This window comes from Diceros bicornis, chromosome 5 (genome assembly GCF_020826845.1).
Source record: "Diceros bicornis minor isolate mBicDic1 chromosome 5, mDicBic1.mat.cur, whole genome shotgun sequence".
Classification (NCBI taxonomy): Eukaryota; Metazoa; Chordata; class Mammalia; order Perissodactyla; family Rhinocerotidae; genus Diceros; species Diceros bicornis.
In genome coordinates, this window is record NC_080744.1 from 23,615,806 (window position 1) to 23,627,489 (window position 11,684).

Below are 11,684 nucleotides of genomic sequence, written 5' to 3' on the forward strand. Positions count from 1 at the left end.
CCCACCCGCCACGGCGCCGGCGCCCGCCCTCCCGAGATTCGTCCCTCTCGGCCGCGGCTCCGCGGCAATCTCTTCCTGCCAGGGGCTGCAGCTGGGGGTGGGACCGGTCGGGCTCCCGCCGCCCCTCCCTCCGCCCCCAGCCCCCCCTTCACCACCCCGCCGGCCCCTCCAGGATGAACGTTCTCCTTCCGCGGGGTAGCTAGAAGGGGCGCGGAGGGCGGAGGAGGGGGAGACGGGCGGGGGAGGGGCGGGGAGGGTCCTGGAAACCTCTGCCTTCCACCCAAGAGTTAGGCCCAGCGCCAGAATCCAGGGGTCAAAGTTAATTTCCTTCCACGTTCCCCATTCCCCAGTGGAAAGAGAGGAAGGGGAAGGAGGGCCATTAGGCTGGGGGAGAGGGGGTTGGTTCAGGGCCTCGGCCTGTCTCCTGGTCCCTCGCCCCCACCCGGCCCTCCCAGGCCTCCCTGGAGACGGGGACGTGCCACTCCTTCCCTAGGAGGAAGGGGCTGAGGGAGAGCAGGGTGGGAGCCGGGGCCTGAGGAAACTCCGGGCTGGACACCGAGCCGGAAGGAGAGGGTAACAGCACCGCCCCCCCCACCCCGGAGTCTGGGGACAGCGGGGCTGGCAGGCAGCCCAGATCCTCCTGGAGCCCCCAGGGCTAGAGCGGCGGGGGAGCGCCGAGTTTTCAGACTCTGCGTAGTTTATGAAAGCCCTTTTTAGGCAGTTGGAGTTTATGTCGTGAGGGGAGGCTTTAGCATGGGGGTGAGGGTCTGGTTCGTGACAACCTGTGAGGGTTCCTTCAACCCACAGCCCGCCGCTGGGCGTCAGTGGTCAGGTGGTCAGGGACCATCCTGGGGCTGGGGGGCTGCCTCCGACACCCTACCCTGGAGACGTCCCCAGCACAAAGAATACCTTATGCAGCCCTGTGGCCTGAACAGAACTTGGCTCTGTGGAGGGCAGAGTCTGCATCCTGGGCCTCAGTGACCTTTATTTTCCAAACCCAGAGCGGTGGTCTGACAGGCACAAGTGTACCGATGGGGACAAAGGGCAGCAGACTTTTAAAATAAGCCTGCCCTGGAGCATCAGGGCTACTGGGCCATCGCATGTTTGTGTGAGTGCAGTAGCAACAGGCCAGGAGAGCCCCAAAGGGAAGGAAGAGGCCTCTCCCTCTCCACAGGGAGGGGAGAGGGCTGCCCTACACCTAGTCTGGACTGGACTCAGCCCATCTCGTCCTACCCCACCCCCACCCTGCTGCTTCTCCCTAGATTGGAATCCAGAAAAGGAGACAGTGATCTGTGTCACCTCTGGTTCCACTGCCTTCTGCTTGGCCCTGTCTGACGGCCCTGCGCTGCCCCTCTACAGAGCCTGGAAGCAGAACACCCTCTGGGTGAACTTCCTCTCTCTCCACTCTTCCCACCTCTAACTGCTCTCCCTTTATTGGAAGAAGCTCCGGCCTCTTGTCCTTCAGTTGCTCCCCTGAAGCAAGGTGAGGGCCTGTGCCCTGCTCCCCACACCTGCCCTGAGTAAATACTTAACTCTTGTTGCCTTCTTCCAACTGACTGTGGACCCCAAGCACAGTGGCATCTTAAAGGAAGACTCTTAATCCTCTGTTCAAAGAGGCTGTGTGGAGGGTGGGGAGAGGTCAGGCTTAGGAGTCAGGAACTTGATAAATGGGTAAAAGAGAGTAATTTATTTAAACTTTTGTGCCTCCATTTCCTTAGCTCATAAAAATGGGAATAATAATACCTATAGCACAGGTACCACATAGGTACCACACCTGGCACAGAGTTGCCTGGCACAAAGTAGACACCCAATACATTTTAATTTTTCCTTCCTAGATCTTGTCTCTTCTCCCTCACCTCAGCTCTGGCCAGTATGTCACCAGACCTTCCCAGAGATCCCCTTCCCATCCCTTCACATCTCACTGCCACCAACGCGGCTCCCAGACCAGGCTCCTCACCTGGATGCAGCAGATTTAGTTAGAGAGCCTGGTTCTAGTCCCAGCTTTGCCAGTGATGACGTATGAGCAGTCAGCAGCTAACTAAGTCCCTTGACCTCTCCGGGCTTCCTCATCTAAATTCATTCACTGAGCCAAATTCATTGGCTCATTCAACAAATTCAACACGTATTTATTAAATGTCTTCTATGAGCCAGACCCTGGGAGTATAGCATTGACTAAGATAGATATCTCTCTGCCCTCATGGAATGGGAGAAGAAAGAAGAAAATAGCTGTGATTTCAGGGAGTGAGAAATACTCTGCTGGAACAAAACAAGGTGTGGCAATGGAGAGGACCCTGATGGGGCCTCTCTAGTGAGGCAATATTTCAGCTAGAGGGAGAGCAAGAACATGTGCCCCAAGATGGCAATGCGCTGAGCTCTCAACAATTTTTGATCTAAATCTCTCCCCAGCTCAAATACACTTCGTGATTCCTTGCCTAGAATATTAGGTTAAAACTTGTTTGATTGTGTTGGAGGCCTTCCTTGCCCTGGCCCAAATCTACCTTCCCAACCTGTATAGAAGGATCTCAGCTCAATCTAAGTAGAATTAGGTATGTCTAGGCACGTCTGGCAACAGGGTAGCACACCCTGCCAGGAGCCTGTTTGCACAGGGATTGAGAAACCTCCAAGGAGAGCTCAGCTTGATTTAAGGAGGGCCCTGCCCTGTGAGCCTGACAGAGTAATAAATCCTTATCCCTCCAAGGCTCCAGAGGGAGAGGCAGTTCTGTCACTCAGATATCTCCCAGACTAGCCCAGTTTCTGGGGAACAGAGCTGGGGAGCCTTGGGACCCAGGCAGCCTGCTTGGGACCTTTGTGTGGAGTAACCCAGAGGGGAGACAGGCTTCTCCCTGACTTTGCCAGAGTCCCTGAGCAGCTTGCATTCCTGCAGAGCTCCCATAGAGAAGAAATGGCTTCCCAGAGGCACATAGAATGGTCGGGACTTGAGGTGGTTCCAAATGAGCAGGTGGAGGCAAGAGCTGAGGAAACTGGGGTTACTCCAGGGGGGAATGGTGGCTCTCCCATGTTGGTCAGGATCTCGATAGGAAATACATGGTCCTCTCACAAGGGATGGCTGAAGGAAGTCTAAAGAATGGATCTCTTGTGGGGTTGTGGGCAGGGTTAAGGAAAACCACTAAGGGACTGGTGCAGTACTCTAGGGCTGGGATGGGGGAAGCTGTTACCACCTGTAGGCCTGAAAGGGAAAGGGGAAGAAGTGGTTCCTGGAACCAACCCAACAGGCCAGAGCTGGAGGCTCTGGAAGGCCACGAGACAGAGGCTGTGGCCGTAGGTGGAGATGCACAGCCAGTGACAAGCTGTGCCCCAGCGTTGAGGGGCCAACTTCCAATTTCCTGCCATTGCCTAGCATTGGCCAAACCCCATCAGAAGCCAAAGGGCAAGGAAGTGGGGTTGAGGTCAGTCTCCTGGACACAGGGCAGGGTGGAGAAGAGTAAAGAGGAGAAGTGGAAAGGACACAGAACAGTCAGCATACCCCTTCATCCTTTAACACCCACAGGCTGAGGAGGCCCAAGGAAGTTGAAATTATACTAATTTCCTCACAACAGGGAAGGGGATGAATATCCCCATACTCCCATTAGGAACATAAGGCTTATAGTCAAAGACTTGCGTTCAAATCCCAGCTCTGTCACTGCATCAGTTTCCTAGGGCTGCCGTTAACAAATGACCACAAAGTGGTGGCTCACAACAACAGAAATGTACTCTCTCACAGTTCTGGAAGCCAAAAGTCCGAAATCAAAACATATAAAGCTACTGGTGCATGAATAGACAAACTGTTGAGTGGAACAGACCAAACATCTAGAAAAGAAGAGCAACTACATACTGAAATTTAGCATATGACAGAGATAGGCTCTCAGTGGAGATAAGAAGTAGTTTTCAATAAATGATCTTGGGACAATGGGGTAGCCTTCTGAGATAAAACAAAATATCCACACCTCACCCCATACACCAAAACAAATTCCTAAAGAATCAAGTATTTAAATATTAAAAATGAAAGAGGGGTTGGCCTGGTGGCATAGTAGTTAAGTTTGCCAGCTCCGCTTTCATCGCCCAGGGTTTGCAGGTTTGGATCCCGGATGCAGACCTACTCACCGCTGATCAAGCCATACTGTGCCAGGCGTCCCACATATAAAGCAGAGGAAAATGGGCATGGATGTTAGCCCAGGGACAATCTTCCTCAGCAAAAAGAGGAGGATTGGCAACAGATGTTAGCTCAGGGCTAATCTTCCTAACCAAAAATAAAAAAAGAAATCATAAAAATATTACAGCAAACCATGGCAGAATTCTTTTAATTATTATATTTGGGAGAAGCAGGACTTTCTAAGAATGACAGCATATCAGAAGTCATTAAAAACTTGTTTAATACATGCAGTTACAGAAATATAGAATTTTTTTCCATGGGAAAATAAACACCGTAAACAGAGTCAACAGACAAATGAAAAGCTGGGAAAATATGTTTGCCAATTATATCACAGAGCAAGAGCTAATTTCCTTAATATAGTATTTAAACAGCTTTTATAAAACAATAAGAAAAAAGACTAACTCAATAGAAAAATGGACAAAGGCTGTAAAGAGTCCACAAAAAAAGAAATATAAATGGTTCTTAAACATATGAAAAGATGCTCCCCTTCACCCTCGATAAGAGAAACACAAATTAAAACTATAGCAAGATAGCGTTTTTCACCTGCAGAGTGGCAAGAATCAGCAATGTTTGCTAACACACAGTGCTGACCACTCTCATACCTTGCTGGCATGTCCTCACAACCTCCAGGGATGGCAATTGGCAAGATCCATCAAAATTTTAACTGGATATACTCTGTGACCCAGCTGTCACACTCTAAGAATGTGTTTTACAAGTAGATTCTCACATGTGCTTAAGAAAAACATATGAGCAAAGGTATTCTTTGCAGGACTGTTTGTTATGGTAGATTGGAAATAATGTAAATGTGGATGTTCCTATGATGCAATACTATCATTCAAAAGAAGTTGGAGGTAGAGTTAGGCTCCTCAATTTGTCCTAATATGGAACTATGTCCCAGACGTATAAAGGGGAACTTTATAAAGCCAAGAGCAAGGGAGGGAGAGCTGGGGGAGCCATCCAGCTGCCGGTGGCCCCAATGTACCAGCCAGCACCCACACCCAGAGGCACATTGACCGTGAGCCTAAGGGAGCTGAGGCTTGAGGCCCTGCCCTTGCACAGGTCCTGGGAGGGGCCCCAGCCATGTGTTCACAGGGTCCTGTGTTTTTGTAAATTTTCAAAAGATATTTTAAACCCAACTGGTAAGACCACTGTGTCTTTCCCTTCAGGCTTCCCTCTGTCACACTTTCCTTGTGTCAGGTGGCATTGGAGCAGCCAAGGGCAGTTTGGGGATCTGGTTGAGGGAAGGTGGGTTGGAGACACATTAATTGTCCATTTAGTGGGATAGATTTATGTGGCTTGCAGTAACTTCCATGCAGAGTTGTTATCACTTGCCATCCCTGTTGGGGCTTCCAGAAATATTCCTGTTGCCTGCTGTGCCACCTCACCTTGGGATCACACAAAGGTATAGATCACACACACTGCACATCAAGCAGCTAATAATTTTTTTAAATGCCATACTATTTTTCTGGATTTTAGAGAGTTTGTGGTATTTATCAGTTTTTTTAAATGTGTATTTAGTTTCATTTTTCTATGTTTTGTACCAAAAATTAAAAGCAAATGCAAAATACCTTGCTAACCTCTGTCTCTAGTAAAAAAAATAAATTTAGAAAAAAGAAAAAAAGAGCTACTGTCAGGAGTGTCCTTCCTATTGGCTTAGACCTCAGGGGCCCAGGTAGCCTGATACTACCCCAATTTTCCCCCCAAAACAGAAAATGTTATTAGTAGGAAACGCATGTCCTCTATTTGATAATGGCCCTTTGTCCCCCCAACAGAGTCCCCAAAGCCAGAGTTTCTCATACTAAGTGGTTTGCTCCCTGTCTCTCAATTATATTACAAATGACCAGACTGTCTCCAGTGTGTCACTGCTGGCAAACATTCAGGTCATACAGTCTTTCATGCTGGTGCCAGCGTTTCTGGTAGACAGATTCCTAGAAGCACAATTGCTGCATTAAAGGCTGTGAGCGTTTAATTGTTCTCCAGAATTATGGTGCACTCATACTGTGGAATACAAAAATAATGAAGTAGATGATTTCTCAGTTCCTTAAAGTGGGGGAGTGGACAAGACCTATGACATGATTTTAAAATGAGGGTGGGGAGGGAGTGCAGGAGGAGACTTCCACTTTCTGCTTCGTAATCCTTTATATTTTTAAATTTTTTTAATAAGCAGTTACTGCCTTTATAACTTTTTAATATTAACAGGAGGAAGGTACACTTGTTGTTATACAAATGTATCAATACCTAAGGAGGAGATTCTTCCTCCTCTTATGTATTGAGAATGTTCTAACTGACATGAAGTTGCTATTTTGACCTCTCTCCCAGACTCATTTCTGAAACAGAGATCATCTCCAGGATGTTAAGATTACTGTTTATCTTGGCTTGAGCTAGCAGAGAAGGCTCTGTCCCCAACATCACACCAGATAGAGTGATTTCTGCCTTGCCTCAGTCCTGGCATATCTGCAGCCCATCCTAGAACAAGCCTGGGGCCCATCTTATGAGGATCTACTCCCTGGCTGCCCAGGAACACCAGAGGACCCTGTTGGCTCCCACATTTACCCCATATTTACTGCCATGAGACACTGGTGCACTTTGGGTAATTCTGCAAAAAAACAAGAGCAACAATATTTCAGAGCTCTGTGGGCTTTGAGGTTGGGTGGAAGGACTTCCAGGGTAAGTAGCTTCAGGGAGTCTGGAGGTCTGGCAGGGGGACAGTGAGCACCATGTGTTCTGGGGCATGTACACAGACTTCTCTGGGGGGCAAAGCTGGTGGGGGCTCCAGAGGTCAAAGGCCATCACAAGTCAAGCAAAGCAGACAGTGGAGAGCTTTGGGGAGATCGGGGAGTGTCTAGGATCTGACTAATTAAAGCCATTCCGACGCTATCGCCCTCCTCCTGTTCCCTCAACTCTCTCATCCAGTCAATGGTCAAGTCTTGTAGATTGATTTCTCTTCCCTTCAACCAGTGAGTACCTAGTGCATACCATGTGCTGTTCTTTGCTCTAGGTGCTGGGGATGCTGGGGTGATCATGGTCCCTGCTTTCATGGAGCCTATGTCTAGAGCTAAACAAATAATTGCAAAATTATTTCATTGTGATTGTATTAAGTGTTGTGAAGGAAAAGTAGTGCTATAAGCCCCGAAGTTAAAAAAAAATTACCTTTACCTTTGTTTTCTAAATTTACCTCAGAAACCACCACCCCATCCTTTTTTTGTACATGTAGACTTTTTTTTTTTTTTTGGTGACGAAGATTAGCCCTGAGCTAACATTTTCTGCCAGTCTTCCTCTATTTTGTATATGGGTCACCACCACAGCATGGCTTGATGAGCAGTGTAGGTCTGTGCCCGGCATCTGGGCCCATGATCCTGGGCTGCTGAAGCGGAGCACACTGACCTTAACCACTACACCACTGGGCCGCCCCCATATAGACTTTATTTTTAGAGCAGTTTTAGGTTCAGAGCAAAGTTGAGTGGCAAGTACAGAGTTCCCATATGCTCCCTCCCTCCACACATGTGTAGCCTCCCCCACTAGCAACATCCTGCACCAATGCGGTACTTTTGTCACAACAGATGAACCAACATTGACACATCAGTGCCGAAGTCCATAGTTTACATTAGGCACCCCCCCCTTTTTTAAATATAATGTGTATTAACACTGAGACTTATAGCCACAGACAGTAGGGAGTGTACACAGTTTCTAAGAGGGAAGTGGCACGCTTAGACTAGTGTTTTGCACAAACAATTCACTCACTGCTTCTCATTATCTGCCTCATGAATGTGTCCTTATCTTCTCAGATTTATTTAGTTCAGATACCACAGACACCACCCTTGCCCAGGCTATTGAAAAGACCTACAAACTGGTCTGCCAGCCACCAGACCATCCCTCCCCTCCCATTTGACTCTGAAACTGGATCCCCAGTTAACTGAAGAACACTACTTTCTCTGTGGTATGAGCTTGCTCAGACATTTCCAGGAATTCCCCAGTGATGGTTACCATTATCATTATTCACAGAACATATTTGGCAAGGGCAGTTGAGTGTAATGATTAAAACCATAGGCTCTCACATCTGTAGCCCAGAGACCACATCCTAGCTCCAAGAATCCCAACATCCTCATCTTTAAAGAGAGAGTGATAATACTACCTAGTCAAGGAGATGGGAGTCTGGGGGGCATTAAATGAGATCAAACACATAAAGCGCTTACTAGAGTGCATAATAAACACCTGATAATCATGGGCTCTTTGTTGTTGTTATTATTATTATTACTGCTCAAAGGAAGTCTTAAAGGAAGTCCAAAATATAAGATATAAAATCAGTTGATGTGATTTGAATACCATGGTTCTACCAAATGACATCTAACCTCTCAGCCCAGTCTGATGCCCATCGCACCCTGCCCCCACGCCCCCAATCCCTGCAAATTCACTATTCACCTTTACAACAGACCCTCCTGATCACTCACTTTGCACCAATATGTCATAGAATCTCTGGACTTTTGTCCATGCTCTTCTTTCACTTCCTCGCTACTCATCTAAACCCTATCTGCAATCCGAGGTCACCAACACGACTTCCCACTTCCTTCTGAAGCCTCTTTTGGCCATTCCAATCTCTTCTTTGACCGAGTAGCTCTCTCTATCCTTACAGCTGTCCCCAGCCTTTGCCTTCCTTTTCCTCCTCCTCGTACCCTGGAGAATTCACATGCCAGATACACTCTCTGAGTATGACCACAGTTGTGCAAAATCCTTGTTATAATGCCACTGGTCTCTCACTCAGTAAAGTACATTAGAATGCAAGTGAGTGTGAGTGATGATTATTATAGGCATAAACCTAAAGAGGCTCTGTTTCATCAAGAAGAATCATTCACTAGAGTAGTGGGTTGAATAGTGTCCCCCTCAAATTCATGTCCACTTGAAACATCAGAATGTGACATTATTTGGAAATAGTCTTTGCAGATGTAATCAAGTAAGATGAGGTCATACTGGATTAGAATGGGCTCTGAATCCAATGGCCAGTGTCCTTATAAGATGAGGAGAAGAGACACAGAGACACAGAGGAGACACACAGAGAAGACCATCTGAAGATGGAGACAGAGATTGGAGTGATGCAGGCAAGGAACAAGCCAGTTTCACTGGGAGTCATCAGAAGCTGGGAGAGGCAAGGAAGGATTCTTCCCTCAAGCCTTCAGAGGAAGCATGGCCCTGCTAACACCTTGATATTGGACTTCTGCCCTCTGGAACTGTGAGAGAATAAATTTCTCTTGTTTTAAGCCACCCAATTTGTAGTAATTTGTTATGGCAACCCTAGGAAACTAATACAACTAGCTTCAACATTTAAACTATTGTTAGTAAAAATAACATGCACCACTTGATAATGCATCAGATCATCCCACAGTGGCAAGTAGTTGAGTGATCTGTAGGACACATTTGACCTCATCACGTATCATCCTCCATGGTTATCACCTAAAATTCTGGAAGACTGCAGTCACAGATAGTGGTCACGCAGGAGACATACTGGGAGAGCAGAGCCTGGGATAAGCAATAGGAAGGGAATAATGGGGACTCTGATGAGCTGGAGATAGAATGTCCAGTCTGAATGGATCAGTAGTTACTCAGCTCCAACAGTTTGTTGCCGAATCTCCCCACTTTCCAAGATAGTAAATATCTTCCCAAGATAGTAAATCTGATCTTTATGTGAAATCTAATTTTGTTATTATGTTGGCAACTGTGGTGGACTGCAAAACATGGCCACAAATTCCTCCCATCCCTATACGCACACCCTTTGCTGCTCCTCCCATCAGAGGTGGGGTCTGTTCCTCCACGCCTCTGATTCTGGCCGAGTCTTGTGTCGACCAATTGGACACAGTGGGAGCGACATTTGCCACATTGAATAAGACTGCAAGAGACCTTGTGACTTTGGCTTTCACCGTCTTGAAATACTCTGTCATGATGTAAAGGAGCCCAGGATAGCCTGAAGGAGGCTGGGGTCCCATGTGGAGAGAAGCCATGGGGTCAGAGAGAAGCAAAGTCATCCCAGCCATTCCAGCCATCCCAGCTGAGGCCCAGACCTGGGAGTGAGGCCATTTAGGACCAACTAGCTGAACCACCCAGTGAATGTAGCCGCCTAAGTGGGCCCAGGAGACCAGTGGAAGAACCACCGGGGTAAACCACAGAATGATGAGAAAAAGTAAATCATTGTTTTATGCCACTAAGTTGGAGTGGTTTGTTATACAGCAATAGATAACAGGCAGAAATTATTACAGTGCCATGCCAATCAAACATCTCAAGTCACCAGTTAGTGATCTCTTCAGTGTGACTGCTGGAGGACAGGAACCATATCTTACTGATCTTAGTATCCCTATGCCTAACATTGCCTGGTGCTTACTACGTAATAACTTCTTTGTGAACAAATAAATGTGGCAATATGACAAACTCCTATTGCAGCTGCAGCATCCATGAGGATAGGCCTTTGTCAAATATGCCTTCTTAATCCCAATAGAGACCAACACTTTTCCCTGCAGTTCTATAGTCCTTATAAAAGGAATGTTTCTTTTTTTTTTTTAATTTTTATTTATTTTTTTCCCCCAAAGCCCCAGTAGATAGTTGTATGTCATAGATGCACATCCTTCTAGTTGCTGTACGTGGGACGCAGCCTCAGCATGGCTGGAGAAGCAGTGCGTCGGTGCACGCCCGGGATCCGAACCCGGGCCGCCAGCAGCAGAGCGCAGGCACTTAACCGCTAAGCCACGGGGCCGGCCCAAAAGGACTGTTTCTTAAGTGATGAATTAGTAGTACGAATTGCATAACAGAATGGAATTTTGGATGGCTAATGAGCAATTAAGCCAACAAGAATTTTGGTGACAGTGTGTTACATCTTGAGAAAGCAAGAGAAGGTCAGCCTGACCAACTACAATCTCAGAGAAACAATGAGGCATCTGGATGGTGGCAGAACATGGAGTGTAGCCAGATCCACCAAAATTAGGAAACTCCAAATCCAGGCGAGACTATGGTCAGCAGCCAGTAGGGTACTAGGAAGTGTTAGAATTTTCAGGATGGAGCAAATAACACAAAAACAACCCAAAATGGAATTGAGACAATCTCCTCTGCATTGCAAAACCCTTCATGATCTCCATCATCACTCCCATTAGGGATAATGAAGTATTTCAACATCTGTTGAATCTAAGTGCTATGGCTTCGTCTACACGGCCAGCGTGTGGGCTGGCCAGGCACCAGGGCCTGCCAAGGCCTTGGCCCACTTTCTTCCTCTGCCCTTTGCCACCAGGGGGACAAGGAATGAAGACTTTTCTCTGAGGCTGAGCAACGTCCTTAAAGAACCTAAAGAATGGAGGGGAAAGGGACTCAGTGGGGGCTCGAAACAAGTTCTGCCCCTCATCTCCACATACACCCAGCCCGTGTACCCCTTCCTCACGCCCCCAGGGGACTAGGGGCTGGGACTTGGACATCCTGTATTTTATCTAGCAACCCTGAATTGGGAGGGTGACCTTCATGCAGGGTCCTCTGCACACTGCCATTTGTGACATAAACTCCTGGA